We start from the raw sequence: 20,044 nt of genomic DNA, 5'->3' as shown, positions 1-20,044 counted from the left end.
TACTGATGATATAATTGTTGTGATACATTTTCCAGTTTTGAAACACTAATATTTGTGTTCAGCAAAGTCTCCTGAGTAGAACAGGACCCCCCATGTACAGGTTTTATAGCGTTTTTGAAAGTTACAGGGTCAAATATATGGGTCAAATATTTTTACATTGAAAATGGCCAGGTTGGTTACGTTGCCTTTGAGAGCGTATGGTAGCCCAGGAATGAGAATTACCCCCATGATGGCATACCATTTGCAAAAGAAGACAACCCAAGGTATTGCAAATGGGGTATGTCCAGTCTTTTTTTAGTAACCACTTAGTCACAAACACTGGCCAAAATTAGCGTTCAATTTAGTTTTTTACTTTTTTCACACACAAACAAATATGAACGCTTTGGCCAGTGTTTGCGACTAAGTAGCTACTAAAAAAGTCTGGACCTACCCCATATTGAATACCCTGGGTTGTCTACTTTAAAAAAAATATGTACATGTGGGGTGTTATTCAGCGATTTATGACAGATAATAGTGTTACAATGTCACTATTGATACATTTTAAAAATGTATGTTTTGAAACCGCAATATCCTACTTGTACTTATAGCCCTAGAACATGCAAAGAAATAGCGAAAAGCATGTAAACACTGGGTATTTTTAAACTCAGGACAAAATTTTGAATCTATTTAGCAGTTTTTTTTTCATTCGCTTTTGTAGATGAGTAAAAGATTTTTCACATAAAAGTCAAAAAACATGTATTTTTTTCAATTTTTCATCATATTTTTTCATTTTTAAAAAATTACATGAGATTATATAAATAATGGTATGTAAAGAAAGCCCCTTTTGTCCTGAAAAAAACAATATATAATTTGTATGGGAACAGTAAATGAGAGAACGGAAAATTACAGCTAAACACAAACACCACAAAAGTGTAAAAAGATGCCTGGTCGCAAATGTACAACATCGCAAAAACAGTCCGGTCCTTAAGGGGTTAATCACTGAGCTGGGAGTGGAAACTCATACACACACTGCACTCATACACACACTGCACTCATACACACACTCCACTCATACACACACACTGCACTCATACACACACACTGCACTCATACACACACACTGCACTCATACACACACACTGCACTCATACACACACACACTGCACTCATATACACACACATTGCACTCATATACACACATGCTGCATTCATACACACACGCTGCATTCATACACACACGCTGCATTCATACACACACGCTGCATTCATACACACACGCTGCATTCATACACACGCTGCACTCATACACACACACACTGCATTCATTATATACACACAGTGAAAATAAATATTCAATTAGTATAATTTTTTTAGGATCTAATTTTATTTAGAAATTTAAATAATTTTATTTAAAATAATGGTATGTAAAGAAAGCCCCTTTTGTCCTGAAAAAAACAATATATAATTTGTATGGGAACAGTAAATGAGAGAACGGAAAATTACAGCTAAACACAAACACCACAAAAGTGTAAAAAGATGCCTGGTCGCAAATGTACAACATCGCAAAAACAGTCCGGTCCTTAAGGGGTTAATCACTGAGCTGGGAGTGGAAACTCATACACACACTGCACTCATACACACACTGCACTCATACACACACTCCACTCATACACACACACTGCACTCATACACACACACTGCACTCATACACACACACTGCACTCATACACACACACTGCACTCATACACACACACACTGCACTCATATACACACACATTGCACTCATATACACACATGCTGCATTCATACACACACGCTGCATTCATACACACACGCTGCATTCATACACACACGCTGCATTCATACACACGCTGCACTCATACACACGCTGCACTCATACACACACACACTGCATTCATTATATACACACAGTGAAAATAAATATTCAATTAGTATAATTTTTTTAGGATCTAATTTTATTTAGAAATTTACCAGTAGCTGCTGCATTTCCCACCCTAGTCTTATACTCAAGTCAATACGTTTTCCCAGTTTTTGGGGGTAAAATTAGGGGCCTCGGCTTATATTCGGGTTGGCTTATACTCGAGTATATACGGTACATAGAATGTGATGGCAGATCAGAACCGATTGCCCAATCTAGTCTGCCCAATTTTCTAAATACTTTCATTAGTCACTGGTCTTATCTTGAGTCTAGGATAGCCTTATGCCTATCCCACGCATGCTTAAACTCATTTACAGTGTTAACCTCTACCACTTCAGCTGGAAGGCTATTCTATGCATCCACTACCCTCTCTGAAAAGTAATACTTCCTGAAATTATTTTTAAACTTTTGCCTCTCTAATTTAAGATTATGTCCTCTTGTTGTTGTAGTTTTGCTTTGAATATACTCCATTGACTACAACCATCTGTTGCCTGTCACTCAGTCACTGTCTTACCCATTCAACAACATTGGAATCCAAACTTAAAGATTGTAGTTTATTGATGATGCTGTTATGTGCAACAGTGTGAAAAACCTTACTGAAATCTAGGTAAGCAATGTCTACTGCACCACCCTGATCTATTATTTTAGTTACCCAATCAAAAAACAATTAATTTGGCACGATCTCCTTGAAGTAAACCCATGTTGTCTCTGATCTTGAAGTCCATGTGATTTTAGATGTTCAACAATCCTATCCTTTTACATGGTTTTTATCACTTTTCCCACTACTAGAGTAAGGTTTACTGGCCTATAGTTGCCCGACTCCTGCCTACTACCTTTCTTGTGAATTGGCACAGCATAATTTAATTTCCAAACTTTTGGGAGTATTCCTGCTCTTTTAATGTGTTGGGTGTATCCCATCAGGCCCCATCAACTTATTTGTCTTTTTATTTATTGATATATATATATTGTCACGATTCGGGGAACCCAACACGCTAACGCACACACAGACACACACACAGAAAGTGTGCAGTACCGGACCTTAGAGTGGCCGGGCTAAGCACACACAGAATAGTCAGGAGATAAGCCGAGTAAGGGGAACCAGAAAACAGAATAACGAGAAACAAGCCGAGGTCAAAGGGTAGGAGAAAGTCACAAAGTCAGTATAACAAGCCAGGGAGTACGTAACCAGAAAACACACGTTCAGAATCAATACTCTAAAGCAAAGACCACAACAGGGCACTGAGAGACAGGAAAGGTAAGTATAAATATCCTTGCCTTAATTCTGATTGGATAACTTCCAATCAGAATTAACAAACACACGTGGGGGGTATCTATACCCCCCACTGTGATTGTTGTACTGTCGCTTTAACGCCGGGTCACGTGAGTGACCCCGGCGTACTGATATGGGTGCTGGCTCCCAGCGTGCAGCGTTAGACATGCTGCCGCTGGGGGGAGGAGGAGGAGAAGACGCCAGCGGCGTGTCAAGAGGAGAGGACGCCGCTCGCCGACAGGAGGGGAGTTGGAGATTTTGTCCATATCGGCTATTTATGCCACACTTTTGTGATTTGGATTTTCATTTGCTTCAAGTCAGAGTATCATGAATTAACCCCTGTTATGTCTTATTAAATAAGTGAATTATCACAAATGTCATAAATATTGTCTAACAAAGTGTGTGGATTTTCTCAGAAAACGACTTTTAGTCATTCTGACCTTAAAGTCTATGATGCTAAAAAATGGGATTTTGGAAGAATCATCGTACAATATTTAACTAGTGAATTGATGTGTTTAACCTGCATATTTCTTTTTCCGTTTGCAATTTTATAAATATTTTTTGTTTGTTTCTGTTAGCATGAGTAAGACACACAATGTGCAAACAATTGGTAGAATAATATCCTTTTTTATATAGTAATTCCAGGCAGAGTCTTTTCAAAACCATGATTAACCCCTTAACGCCGTTACAGCGTTCCATGCCGTCGCGCTTTAAATGGGCTTTGAAGCCGTTGCGGCGGCATGGAACGCCGTAACGACTTTCTGCCCCAGGAGCCAGGAGCCAGGAGGTACTCACCTCCGCCGCGATCCTCTGCTGGAGGGCTGCCTGACAGCCCAGGCAGCCCTCCCACGGCAAATGAGGCCCCCGGGGGCCCATGTGATCGCTCTCAAAGAGCGATCACATGGCCCCCTGTAGCTGGCTATGGATTTGCCAGCAGGGGGGCTGTCTGAAATATCAGACAGTCCCCCTGCTGGTAGGAAGAATAAAAAAAAAAAATTAAACATGTGTAAAAATAAATTAAAAGTATTTTTTTTATATATATATTATGTATATATATATATTATATATATATATATATATATAATATATATACATATTATATATATGTAACGTCATACAAAGTGTATTTTAATACTAATATAAGTATATATATTAGTATTAAAATACACTTAGAATGACATTACATATATATAATATGTATATCTATTATATATATATATATATATATATATATATATATAATAGATCTACATATATATATTATATATATATATACGTATAATTAAAATAATAAATAAAATAATACAATAAATAAATAAAATATTGAAACTAAATTTAATATAAATTATATATCCATATGTAATTTCATTCTAACTGTATTTTGTTATTAATATATATATATATTGGTAACAAATACACATAGAATGACATTCTATATATATATATATCTATCTATATATAAAATACAAATAACCACAAATATATATATATATATATATATATATATATATATATAGATACATACATATAATTACATAAAAGATTACATTAGTATACACGTAGAATTTAAATACATATATATGTATACCGGTATATATTAAAATTCTACATGTATATTTAAGTAATCGTTTAACATAATTATGTGCCTGACAACACAGGGAGAAAGTGCAGAGAATTTAATTCGCAAGCACTATATTTGACCCTGTAACTCTCCAAGACACCATAAAACCTGTACATAGGGGTTACTGTTTTACTCGGGAGACTTCGTTGAACTCAAATATTAGTGTTTCAAACTGGTAAATTGTATTACAACGATGATATTTTAAGTAAAAGTTACGTTTTTTGCATTTTTTACAAACGAACTGCACTTTTATGGACTATATTATTGTTGTAATATGTTTTACTGTTTTAAAAAACTAATATTTGTGTTTAGTGAAGTCTCCCAAGAATAACAGTACCCCCCATGTACAGGTTTTATGGTGTTTTGGAAAGTTAGAGAGTCACATATAAGGCTTGCATTTCATTTTTTTCACATTGAAATTTGCCAGATTAGTTATGTTGCCTTTGAGAGCATATGGTAGCCCAGGAATGAGAATTACCCCCATGGTGGCATACCATTTGCAAAAGTAGAAAACCCGAAGTATTGCAAGTGGGGTATGTCCAGTCTTTCTTAGTAGTCACTTAGTCACAAACACTGGCCAAATATTCATTTTTTGCTTTTTTCACACAAAAACAAATATGAACGCTAACTTCGGCCAGTGTTTGTGACTAAGTGGCTACTAAAAAAGACTAAACCCCACTTTCAATACCTTGGCTTGTCTACTTTTTCAAATGGGGGTAATGGGGGTAATTCACATTCCTGGGCTACCACACCGTCTCAAAGGTAACATTACTAATCTGGCAAATTTCAATTTGAAAATGGAACGTTCTATATTTGACCCTGTAACTTTCCAAAACACCATAAAACCTGTTAATGGGGGGTACTGTTGTACTCGTGAGACATCGCTGATTACAAATATGTGCATTTTTTTGCAGTAAAACCTAACAGTATTATGACATTCACAGCTAAAATGGCAGACAGAAATACAAATTTAAAAAAAAATCTTATTTTCTCACATTTTTTTAAATTTTATTCATAATAAATTATGTTCCATATATGAATAGTTATTGATAAATTAAAGCCCTGTCTCTCCTGAACAAAATGATATATAATAAGTGTGGGTGTACTTAATGTGACAGCGGTGAATTACGGCTGAACAGACATATAGTGCAAATTCCAGTTTTTGTTTACGTTTTCTTTTGATCAGAACGTGCACTATTGACTCTGTCCTGAAGGGGTTTAGTTTACAAGAGTGCAGACAGTTGTTTGATAGAATATTTAAGAAACAGCTTGGTTCGGTAGAGGATATTCACTGAAATTGTGCATTGTTGCAGTATGCCATACATATTGTCATAACAGAGGTTGCTGTAACATATTTCATATTAACAAAAATTAACAATAACAGAAGAATAAGAAAGATTGCTGATATGCAATGAAATGATTGGTCTAGTTTTGAGTATAGATTAATGAGCTTTGTCCTATGCCTAAACACCCTTTAAAAAGGCAACCAGGAGGTGCCGAAACGTTGGGGGTATTAGGGGCTCGTGTTTCTGCCATACTAGGCTTGTGAGAATTGTGGTAATTACCGTATATACTCGAGTATAAGCCGAGTTTTTCAGCACATTTTTTGTGCTGAAAAACCCCAACTCGGCTTATACTCGAGTCAATAGTCTGTATTATGGCAATTTGCATTATCATAATACAGACTGGGGGAGAGGGGGGCTGGCAGAGCTGTAACTTACACTGGGAGCTGACCGAGGTGCTGAACGGACGGTGCTGAGGAGGAGGGAGCTGACAGGAGCTGCAGCACAGGTAAGTTACAGCTCTGCCAGCCCCCCTCTCCCACCCACTGAACTGCCAATGCCACTGGACCACCAGGGAAGGAGAGCCCCCCTCCCTGCCATGTATCAAGCAGGGAGGGGGACGAATTTTTTTTTTAATAATTTAGTAATATTATTAGTAATAATAATTTAGTAATATTATTAGTAATAATAAAAAAAAATAATTAAATAATAAATAATAATACAAAAATAATAATAATTAAATTAAATAAAAAAAATAATAATAAAAAAAATTAAAATAATAAAAAAAAATAAAAAAAATTGCCCACCCCCCTCCAAGGCTCTGCAACACACACACACACACACACACACACACACACACACACACACACACCACTCATACACACACACTGCATTCATACACACACACTGCACTCATACACACACTGCACTCATACACACACTGCATTCATACACACGCTGCATTCATACACACGCTGCACTCATACACACGCTGCACTCATACACACGCTGCACTCATACACACACTGCATTCATTATACACACACTGTAAATAAATATTCAATTAATATTTTTTTTAGGATCTAATTTTATTTAGAAATTTACCAGTAGCTGCTGCATTTCTCACCCTAGTCTTATACTCGAGTCAATAAGTTTTCCCAGTTTTTTTGGGTAAAATTAGGGGCCTCGGCTTATATTCGGTTCGGCTTATACTCGAGTATATACGGTAATACGGTTTGCTTTCTTTTGCATTTATATTGTCACTTTGTATTTTGCTTTATGCTTGTTGTACCGTATATTGGTCTGATTTAAGTATTTGCATAACTCTATATAGTGATTCTAGTGTGCACTCTCTTTTTGTTATATAAGACATATGTTCACACACTCTGATATCCCTAATGGTATCTAATATCCCAGTCACGTTGTGTAGTTTGTTCCAATATGTGACTATGGTTTTCTTGGTCTCGAGAAATACAAAGCATAGCAATTGTTTCTGGAGTTTGGCCATGTATGGTGGGAACACATGAAGTAATGTCATTTGTGAATTAGGGGTTATTTGGATCACTGTCAAGGTATGTACCATACCAAAGACCTTACTCCATAAGGGCATAAGATGTGGACAGCTCCACCACACATGCAGCATAGTTCCCCTCTCTCCGCATGCCCTCCAGTACAAGCCTCTCGTCTTTTGTCCAAGGTGGTGTAATCTTGCAGGCACCATGTACCATCTTGCTATAATACATGTAATATCTGTAGCACTGTTGCCAGCACTTTATTACTACAAGGATCAAGATATACACTGGGGAAGTGTCACCCCACAAATTGACACTAGGTGCATAACATTAGAGCCAAGGACCTAGAGGCTTTAAATAAGGTGAGCATCCATTTTTTTAAAATGATATCCATATTGATACCGGAGAAACTGACGGAAGCCAAGCACAGAGAGATGGACACAGGTTTCTTCAGGAAGGAAGAGATCTTTATTCAATTCACCGACCGGGACTCAGAGGGACTAATGTCACCAAAAACAGCTAAAATCTGAGCCCTGATCGTACAGTGTAGGCACCTTATATAGACATATAGCTCCTCCTATAATCGGTTCAACCTACATGTACTCTAACCCAATCAACAGAATAGAGACTAAATTCCTGTTTGACCACATGGCTTGCCCAGCACAATGGAGGAGGGGAATACTCGTATATCCTGTATTCCTGCACTTGCTCCTTACACTACTGATTGTATCGTTGCCACGTGCAACCAACCGACCGATACATCAGCATATGCACGTGCACATACCACGTGGCAATCTCGGCCTACTAAATTTATTTTTACCGAGATTCCACCACAATATTAGATATAAAACTATGTCAGACATACTGCCCTATTGTGGTATTCCTGTGTTTTCTCTGAATGACAGGTCTCCAGATAGAAGAGAGGTGGGGTGCTACCTGGAAAGGCACAAATATGCATTAAGTGAGACTACATCTTGTGGCTCAATTACATGTGAGTGTGTTTACATCCCATTATTCATTATTACCAAGGACTGTTACCATTTGCATTATTTGATGTTTTCGCAGTTTTTATCTTTTATATGCTGCTGTTTTAACATAGCTACTGTACTGCATAATATAAGGGGGTAATATTCTCCTTCCCAAACAGTGAGGTAGGGAACTAGACTCTTGGAGAATGTTTTATAGTAAAGGGAAAAAAAGCTGTCCAGGTCTGGAATTTTCAAAGTAGGTTGTTTTACAAACAATCTCTTCCTCTGTAATATGTCCCTCTAGTTCAGGGCTGCCTAACAGGTAGCTCCCCAGATGTTTCGGAACTACAACTCCCATGATGCTTTGCATGCCTTTAGAATTCATTTAGAATGACAAAGCATCATGATAGTTGTGTGTGAGTGTTTGACTGTCAGTGTGTGTCTGTCAGTGAGTATCTGCCTGTGTGTGTGTGTGTGTATGTATGTCAGTGAGTGAATGTCTGTGTGTGTATCTGTCAGTGAGCGAGTGTATGTCCATCAGTGAGTGTCTGTCTGTGTGTGTATGTCAGTGAGTGAGTGTTTGTCTGTCAGTGAGTGTCTGTGTGTGTGTGTGTGTCAGTGAGTGAATGTCTGTCAGTGAGAGTCTGTGTGTGTGTGTGTCTCAGTGAGTGATTGTATGTTTTTCAGTGAGTGTCTGTGTGTGTGTGTCAGTGAGTGTGTGTCGTTAGTGAGTGTGTGTGTCTGCCAATGCATGTCTGTCAGTGAGTGACATGAAGGGGCGGCAAAATGGATCTTTGCCTAGGGCAGCAAAAATCCTTGCACCGGCCCTGTTTGGTTTGCTGCTAAAATTTCAGTATTGCCTATGTTTGATATTGCTTTGAGTTTAGTATAATAACCATACAAACATTTTAAACGTAATTGTGTATGAATATTGTTTTCAATTTTTTTTTAACTTAATTGAGTCTGACTTTTCTTTTCAGCCAGTGTGTGTGCTTGATCTTTTGTGTATTTGTTAATGAGAGTCTATTTGTGTACATTTATATATGTATATCCTTCTCTTTGCATATGAGATTACTATTATGTAAGGTTAATATAACACTTTATATTAATCAGATTTGGTGTTATAATGTGATTCATATGATGACCTTCTTCGATAGACTTTCCATCAGTCTCCAGTCCTTTAAAAAAAATCATAAAAAACTCACTTCTTCAGGAAAGCATATAAACTAAACTGCTAACAGCTTCCCCTTCCTGTACCCTGATTCCTCTCCTGCAACTGTGCAAAAAATAAAACCCAAAAAACAAGCCCTCGGTGAATACTATCGTAGCAATCTTAGTTTTCTACTCTAGCGTTACCTTTTCTGTCACTATACCCCACTCCCTCTAGCATGTAAGCTCACTGAGGCCCTCTGTCCCTGTGCCTCCATCTTGTCTAGTTTTACCTACGTGTTTGTCCACCCATTGTACAGCGCTGCAGAACCTGGCACTTTATAAATAATAATAGAACATTTTATGGTGGGACATTGGGCAAATTTGGGGAGGGGACATTGGGTGAAGGTTGAGGTGGGCAATAGAAGGAGCTATGGTGGGACTTACATTAAAATATAGGAGGGAGGTTATCAAATTTTAAGGTCCTGCTCATTTGTCACCTAGCAACATCCCTGCCATAGAGTTTAGCTGGTGGCACACTGCCACTCACTCTATGTAGGCATGCATGGCTGGTCACCAGGGCTGGCGAGTCCATAAGGCGGCACAGGCGGCCGCCTTAGGGCACACGGGCTCTGGGGGCGCAAGATTTCAGTGACCGGCAGGAGGGAAAGCTCTCCCTCCTGCCGGGCCACAATCTCGGCCCCCGGTGCGGCGTGCGGCTGTGCTGTAATCAGGCGCGGCGAGGGAGCTCTAACCTCTCTGCTCTGCTCCCTCGCGCGCTGTCTGCTGATACCACGGGAGCCGGAATATGACGTCATATTCCGGCTCCCGCGGTATCAGCAGACAGCGCGCGAGGGAGCAGAGCAGCGAAGTTAGAGCACCCTCGCCGCCCCTGATCTCAGCACAGACGCACGCCGCCCAGCAGCCCCACTGGACCCCAGGGAAGGATTCAACATCCACACCAGCTCTCCAGGTAGGGAGGCTAGGTGGAAAATATTTATTTATAAAATAATTAGTGAGTGTATGTGTGTGAGTGTATGTGTCTGTGTGTGTGTGTGAGTGTATGTGTCTGTTTGAGTGTATGTGTCTGTGTGTGTGTGTGTGTGTGTAAGTGTATGTGTCTGTGTGTGTGTGTGAGTGTGTGAGTGTCTGTGTCTGTGTGTGTGTGTGAGTGTATGTGTCTGTGTGTGTGTGTGTGAGTGTGTGTGTGTGAGTGTATGTGTCTGTGTGTGAGTGTATGTGTCTGTGAGTGACAGAGTGTGTGTCTGTGAGTGACACAGTGTGTGTCTGTGAGTGACAGTGCATGCGTCTGTGAGTGACAGAGTGTGCGTCTGTGAGTGACAGAGTGTGCGTCTGTGAGTGACAGAGGGTGCGTCTGTGAGTGACAGAGGGTGCGTCTGTGAGTGACAGAGCGTGCGTCTGTGAGTGACAGAGCGTGCGTCTGTGAGTGACAGAGCGTGCGTCTGAGAGTGACAGCGTGTGCGTCTGTGAGTGACAGAGTGTGTGCGTCTGTGAGTGACAGAGTGTGTGCGTCTGTGAGTGACAGAGTGTGTGCGTCTGTGAGTGACAGAGTGTGCGTCTGTGAGTGACAGAGTGTGTCTGTGAGTGACAGTGTGTGTCTGTGAGTGACAGCGTATGTCTGTGAGTGACAGCGTGTGTGTGTGAGTGATTGCGTCTGTGTGTGTGCATGTGAGTGTATGAGTGTGTCTGTCAGTGTATGATGAGTGTGTTTGTCAGTGTATGAGTGTGTGTCTGTCAAATCAGTGAGAGTATGTTTGTCATTGAGTCTTTGTGTGACTATCAGTGTTTCTGTCAATGAGTCTGTGTCTGTCAGTGACGTCTGTATGTTTGTTATTGAGTGTGTTACTTTCAGTGTGTACAGAGTGTAGCGGAGCCAGACTGACAGGAGGTGCTCACAGAGAGAGCACTCCCTGTCAGTTCGGCCGGGTACAGAAAACTGAAGCTACTGTACCGCGCTCCGCTCCGCTCCACTCTGTACACACTGACACACCAGGAAGGGGAGTGTGACCACTAAAGGGGTGTGGGGTGCACCAAGGGACAGGGAGGGAATGGGAGAGAAACACCAAGAGACAGGGAAAAGAGGGGGGAGGTGAGAAGAACACTAAGGGACAGGGAAGGGACCACTAATGGTCGGGGAGGGGAAAGGGGCTGGTTAAGAGGCACATAGGTGAAGATTTTTTTGGGGGGGGGGGCGGAAAAATGCATCTTCATCTGTGCAGTGTTAATTTTGGCGGCAAATTTCAATTTAGTTTTAGTCATAGTGTTCTGACTAAAAAGCCATTTTAATTTTAGTAGTATTTAAGTCATCTGAATTGTATTCGTTTTAGTCTAGATGTAGTCGACTTAATCTAAAAAAAAAATGTGTCTACTAAAATTTGGCTAAAATTGTTAGTTGACAAAAGAACACTGGTTCCAGCACTTGATAGGTTAAATTCAAATTTGAAATAAACAACCAAAGAATCCTCTTTCCAGTATTCCAGCACTTAAGGAGTTAAGTACCATATCAATAATCTCTACAAGCAAAAACGGCTTAAATATAGCTGGATAAAAGCCACCACCATAAACCTCTAAAAGATATTGTTGTGGACCAAACCAAGTGTTTGATGATTTGAATATCTGCCCCATACCAAATTATTTATATTTAATGCGTGCACGCTCCTAAAGTAAATTCACACCGGACACAAGTTTCTGGTTGCTGAAAGAACTTCAGGAATGTTTATTCAGGGGGCCGGCATGCCCCTTATAAAGCAAGAATACATCATATGCAAAACTATAGATAACAGAGAAAATACATCAATAATTGGTTAGGCGGTAAGTGTTTTATCTAATGCACATCCTACAAGGCGTGATGTCACTGTCATCACAGGATTTTACTCCGGATTCCAGCGCCATCTTGTTACACAAGGTAGTTAGTCGATGGGAGGGGTTGCCTCTAGTAGCCATTTTGAGTAAATATTGAATATGAGTATGAGTAATTAGGCATTTTACTAATTCTAATTTGTGTCCATAACAAGATATGTTCACCTTATCTGGGGGCTCACTCTCAGCCCCTCATATAGAAAAGTATATGTAGTGGTTTTATTCTGCTTCGGGGTTTCCTATTGAAAAATAAAAATCCAATTTGATGAAGTGAGCCCGGCACACACACCCTTAAGTGCCGACTCTCACCTGCTAACGGAAATATAACCCACCCCATGTTATTTTAGAGGCTGGGGAGGAATTAGAGAGGTTAGGAAACAGGTTTGAGGAATTTGAGGCGCTGAATGTTTCCGATACAGATACACTGATTCATTGAATCTCTGTGAGGAGATGCTGACTGGCACAGCGTTTTGCTGTTCATGCAGAATAGCTTCCCAATGATTTCCTATGGAAAAAGATCATCAAGAAGCATAAAAAAAAGTCATGAAGGCTGTGCCAGGTGGGCCAGGCGCGGCAAGACCAGAGTGGCATGGGAGAAAAGGTGAGTAAAATATGTTTTTATTTTCCACAGAGAGGGGGCCGTTTACCTAAACAGCCACTTTAGCAGGAATGCATGTTTCCCTTGTCCTTCATTAAAGGACCACTCTAGTGCCAGGAAAGCATACTCGTTTTCCTGGCACTAGAGTGCCCTGAGGGTGCCCCCACCCTCAGGGACCCCCTCCCGCCCGGCTCTGGAAAGGGGAAAGGGGTTAAATCTTACCTTTTTCCAGCGCTGGGCGGAGAGATCTCCTCCTGCTCTCCTCCTCCGATCCTCCTCTTCTCCTCCCCGTCGGCTGAATGCGCACGCGCGGCAAGAGCTGCGCGTGCATTCAGCCGGTCACATAGGAAAGCATTCATAATGCTTTCCTATGGACGCTGGCGTGCTCTCACTGTGAAAATCACAGTGAGAAGCACGCAAGCGCCTCTAGAGGCTGTCAATGAGACAGCCACTAGAGGACATAGGGGGAAGGCTTAACCCATTCATAAACATAGCAGTTTCTCTGAAACTGCTATGTTTATGAAAAAATGGGTTAACCCTAGAAGGACCTGGCACCCAGACCACTTCATTAAGCTGAAGTGGTCTGGGTGCCTAGAGTGGTCCTTTAACAACCCGTCCATAGCTTCTGCTTATTTATACTTGTTCAAACGTGACATAATTGGAGCACTAAGGAACACTAAGAAAGCTCTCTCTATTGGTGCTTGCAACACCCAACATTAAAGCAGAAGGGTCCTGAGAGAGTGTGCCTGCCGCATGCTCCACCACTTCCATGTCCAATGGCAATATCACTTTACAAGCAATAATCTGCTATTTCTGTTCACATATGGGTAGGCAAGTTCAGCCTGTTGATCTGTATGTATCTATTCAAAAATATTCCTCTCACTTTCTTTCTCTCTAGCAGAAACTGAACATTACATTCAGAAAAGTGGTTGAATTAGCACATGGGTGTCCATGTGAGCAGTAACGCCGCGCCAAGGCTTCAACCCTTGTTACTGGACATTCACACACCTTTCACATCTCTTTTCACTCACTGAATCACACACCTTTCATTTCTCAGTCATAACCAATACAAGATGCACACACAAACTCTTACACAACCATCAATTTCTGTCTCTCTCTAGCAGAAGCAGGACATTACAGTGAGAAAAATGGTTGAATTAGCACATGGGTGTACATGTGAGCAGTAACGCCGCACCAAGGCTTCAACCGCTGTTACTGAACATTCACACACCTTTCGCATCTCTTTTCACTCACAGAATCACACACCATTTATTCCAAATTCATCAACAATGCAACACATACACACAAACACACTTTCATCAATCAATCCACCCACCAGGCATCAATTCATCCACCCATCTACCCCCTCTCACACATATCTCTTCACTCACTTAATCACCTATAATTATTTTTTCTTTAAATTAGTGGAACTAATGTAGAGAGGACTGCGGTGCAAGAAATTGTTTTGGACAGGTGACAAAAAAAAATATTGCACCACAGTCCACTTTACATTAGGGGGGCCTTCCCCCAGCACAAGGGTGGCCAAAAGGTAGATTCCCATCTGTCATGCATCTCCCACAGCTACAATTTGACCATCCATGCTGGGTTTATTTTGTGGAAATTTTTTGTGTGTTTGAATGTACGCTTATTTTTTGTATGGAGTGTGTGTAAAGTGTTTGAGCATTTGAATGCAGTTGTGTATTTGTATATATTATTGCCTCTTGGAAGCAGTGGCATACTTGTGTGTAGTGTGTTTGAATACAGGGGTGTGGGTGAGGTCTTTGTGTTTGAATGATGGGGTATATTTGTGTGTAGATTTGGTGTTTGAATGTAAAGGTGTGTTTGTAGACAATGTTGGTGTTTTAATACAGGGATATGTTTGCATGTAGTGTTGGTGTTTGATTGCAGGGGTGTGTTTGTATGTAGTGTTGATGTTTGGATTTGAATGTTTGATATATGCACACATACTAAAGCACAGATACACATACACACTGACACGTACATATACACATACGCATTGAAACACATATGCACTCATATACCATCACTGATACACACACACTGACACACACACAAATACAGCCACACACAGATAAACAAACATACTGGCACACCCACACAGACAGGGCCGACCTTATTTTATAAGTCCCAATCCCCCTCCTACAGTGTGTATCAGAATACAGAAGAAATATTGAATTGTATTATGTGTGTGTCAATGTGTTTGAATGCAGGGGCATATGTATGTCTAGAGTTTTTGTGTGTGAATGTAGAGACTAGTGTGTGAAGGGTTAATGTACTTAAAAGGGTGTGTGTGTGTGGATGCAGGGGTGTTTTTTATGGTGTGGAACTTTCTGTATGAACTAAGTGGCAAATTTGTACCCCTCATGGTCTGTAGCCCATTCCAAACTCCAATAGTTAGTAGCCCATTAATGTCCATCAATGTCCCATAGGGAGTAGCCCTTTCTTCTCCCCTACTTGTTATTGGTAGAAGCCTATTCTTTGCTCTTGGTAGTTAGTAACGCATTTCTCCTCCCTTATAGTTGATAGCCTATGCCCCCCTCTCCCCTCCCTCATAGTTAATAGCTAATTCAAAACTTCTCCCTCCAAATAGCTGGAACCCATTCTCCTCACACCCATTAGTAGTATCCCTTTCTCTCCAGCATAGATAATATCCACATTCTATCCCCCATAAATAGTACTCCATTCTCATCCTCTCCCCCATAAATATTACCCCAACCACCCAAAGGTAGTATCCTATCCTCTCCCCTATAAGTAGTATCCTATCCTGTCCCCCATAGGCAGTATCCCATCCTCTCCCCCATAGGTAGTATCTCACCGTCTCCCCTGTAGGTAGTATCCCACCGTCTCCCCCGTAGGTAGTATCCCACCGTCTCCCCCGTAGGTAGTATCCCACCGTCTCCCCGTAGGTAGTATCCCACCGTCTACCCCGTAGGTAGTATCCCACCGTCTCCCCCATAGGTAGTATCCTACCGTCTCCCCCGTAGGTAGTATCCCACCGTCTCCCCCGTAGGTAGTATCCCACCGTCTCCCCGTAGGTAGTATCCCACCGTCTCCCCCGTAGGTAGTATCCCACCATCTCCCCCGGTAGGTAGTATCCCACCGTCTCCCCCGTAGGTAGTATCCCACCGTCTGCCCCGTAGGTAGTATCCCACCGTCTCCACCGTATGTAGTATCCCACCGTCTCCCCCGTAGGTAGTATCCCACCGTCTCCCCCGTAGGTAGTATCCCACCCTCTCCCCCGTAGGTAGTATCCCACCCTCTCCCCCTTAGGTAGTATCCCACCCTCTCCCCCGTAGGTAGTACACCACTCTCTTCACCAGAGGAATTACAGCTTTCTACTCTAATCACACCTATAGATAGTCATTGATTCTCCTCCTTTCTCCCACCCTACCAGCCATTGAGGATGAAGCTATCCCCTGTACCTGCTTGAGAGCCTCCTGAAGTTTGTGCAGTCCTTCTTAGGGCAACTCTGCGCGGCTCAAGCTGCCGTTTGTCTGATGACATCAATTCAGTCTGCCACATGGAGCTGCCCTGATCAGGTACCGCAACCATTTCCCCGGCACAGGCTCTGCTCCTGGAACCTCTGCCGGCTTCATTTCAGCCCCAAGAGCTGTGTCAGACGCTGGAGTGTTAATTTTTCCATGGCGCCATGTGTGGCCACACAGCTCGAACACCCCAAAGACCAGCCATGCACACAGATACACACGTTGGCACACACACACACACTGGTATACATTGATACACATATATCAATACTATAGTTGTAATTTACATATCTGTCGTCTTCATTATCCCGCACGGTATGTAAGCTGGGTGAAGTTAATAATTTCCTCCCAGCGCTGGATGCCGACATTAAAGGGGCCGGGTCACGCTGCTAAATGGGTGGACTACCCGATGGACCCCCAAACCCTGCAGGCAGTGGTGCAGCCACACCAGCTCCAGTGGCGGTAATTTTGCCACTTATTTAAACCCATGTCTGGGTTATCTTTAATTTAAAAGTTACTGGCGGGGTTATTGGAAATGTCACGCTTTTCATTTGTTTAAGAGCAGGGGCTTTCCACGAATCATATTAGCCCATTACTTCCAAATGGACTGAGGGGCAAGACAGGCATTACATATTTACTAGACCTGGGCATCCCTAGTAGTGTAAATTTTAGATGGATTTGGCATACTACAGAGCACCTTACTATTAAGGAAAAGTATTTCCACTGGCACATAGTGCTGGTGGCTAAGAACTCCTGGTAGTTTAATTATTCGAATAGGCACCTACTTACAGGGCCAGACTAGGACAATAATTCGGCCCTAGCATTTTAAGGCAGAGCAGCTCAATAGGAGTCATCATTGGCATGTACTGACCCTAAAGTGGGCATGTCAGGACATTTCCCCTACAGGGCAGCCCATTTGCAGGGCCCTAATAATGAGCACTCACTTGGGCAAAAATGTCCTGTGTTTGACACAGTGAAAGCTATTCTAATGATACATGTATTTTGTGTTTGCTGGTGACTTGTCTCTGGTTTCCCCATGAGTGGGGCACAAACCAGAAATCATAAGAGTGACAGTGTTAAAACAGGGTAGAGTGTGTGTGTATTTGTATGTGTATACAGAAGAGACTACACAGTGGCGTACACACAACCCATGGGGCCCCGGTGCGAAAACTGATCTGTGCCCCCCCCCGCTTACTCTGCGCGGGCTGGGGCCGCAACACATGGCGGGCGGGCACCTGGTCGCAGGGCTGCGACCCGTGCGACCACGGTATGTACGCCAGTGCATGCATAAACACATACACTTAAAGGACCACTACAGACACCCAGATCAAATCAGCTCAATGAAGTGGTCTGGGTGCCAGGTCTCTCTAGTTTTAACCCTGCAGCTGAAAACAGCAGTTTCAGAGAAACTGCTATGTTTCACTGAGGGTTAATCCATCTCTAGTGGCTGTCTCATTGACAGCCGCTAGAGGATTTTCTGCGATTCTCACTGTGAAAATCACAGTGAGAAGACGCTGAACGTCCATAGGAAAGCATTGAGTAATGCTTTCCTATATGGGCGGTTTGAATGCGCGCGTGGCTCTTGCCACGCATGTGCATTCGGAGCTGAGAGGCGGATCGGGACGGAGAGATCCCCAGCGCCAAGGGAGCCCGGCGCTGGAGAAAGGTAAGTGCTTTAGACACACACACACACACACTCTCATGAACAGACGCACACATTTACTGACAGACACACACTCAGTGACAGACGCACACAAACATACTCAGTAACAGACACACACACTAACACTAACACACTCTAAAACTAACACACTCACTCACACTAACACACTCACTAACACACTCACTAACACACTCACATTAACACTAACACACTCACTAACACACTCACTAACACACACACACACTAGCACTAACACACTCACTAACACACTCACTAACACTAACACTAACACACTCACATTAACACTAACACACTCACTAACACACTCTCTCACTAACACACACACACACACACTAACACAAACTAACACTAACACACTCACTAACACACACACTAACACACTCACATTAACACACTCACTAACACACACACTCACTCACTAACACTCACACACTCACTAACACACTCACATTAACACACTCACTAACACTAACACACTCACTAACACACTCACTCACACTCTCACTAACACACTCACTAACACACTCACTAACACTAACACACTCACATTAACACACTCACTAACACTCTCACTAACACTCTCACTAACACACTCACTCACTAACACACTCACTCACTAACACACTCACTCACTAACACACTCACTCACTAACACACTCACTAAACACACACACACGTTTTTTCTGTTTTTTTTTTTTTTAATTTAATCCCCCCAGCCTCCTTACCTGTGTGAGAGCTGGGGGGATTCCCTGGGGTCCAGTGGTGTTGCTGGTCACCCGGCTGGCGGGCGCGCGAGGGAGCACTGTCCCCTGGGTGCTCCCTCTTCAGCTCCCTTGCGCGCCGCGTACTGATACCGGAGCCGGAAGATGACGTCATCTTCCGGCTCCGGTTTCAGTGCGGTGCGCGAGGGAGCTGAAGAGGGAGCACCCAGGGGACAGTGCTCCCTCGCGCGCCCGCCAGCCGGGTGACAGCAGGGCCAGCCTCGGGGGGCCCGGAGGTGGCCGGCTCCTGGGCCCCCCAGCAGAAGAGGCTGGCCCTGTGGGTACATACCGGGTCGCAGGGGCGGCCGGGCCCCCTGGTGGGCCGGGCCCGGTCGCAGCCGCGACCCCTGCGACCCTGGTATGTACGCCACTGAGACTACATGTGATGTTGTATCCATATGGAGGTTGCTTATGGTGTTAATGTGTGTTGGGTAGGCTGCATATGGTGCAATGTGCATGTGGGATTGTGTGTATGTCTGTGTGGATGGGGCTGTTCGCAGTCTAGTGTGTGTCTGGATAGTGCAGCAGTGTGTGCCGGTTGTGTGGGGAATAGGGTTGTAGTGTATTTGTAGATAGGGATTATACAGAATGTGTAGAGGGGGTAGGGAATGTAATGTGTATGTGTGTGTGTGTGTGTAGAGGGACTCTAGTATATGGGAGGATATGGGCTATACTATGTCAGTGGTGGATAGGGGGTGCACTGTGTGGGAGTAAGGGACTTTGTTGTATAGGGTAAGGCTGCACTATGAGAGGTAAGGAGTAGTAAAGGGGTGTACAGTAAGGGTTATGGGTGCTGCACTGTGTAGGGTAAGGGGTTGCACTGTGGGGTTGTAAGGGACTGAGGGCTGCACTGCGGGTATAATGGGCTTTATTGTGTGGGTAAGGGGCTAAACA

Source organism: Pelobates fuscus, chromosome 2, assembly GCF_036172605.1.
Source record: "Pelobates fuscus isolate aPelFus1 chromosome 2, aPelFus1.pri, whole genome shotgun sequence".
In the NCBI taxonomy this organism is placed as follows: domain Eukaryota; kingdom Metazoa; phylum Chordata; class Amphibia; order Anura; family Pelobatidae; genus Pelobates; species Pelobates fuscus.
The sequence above is the reverse complement of the archived record's forward strand: the minus strand, read 5'-3'. Positions refer to the sequence as shown.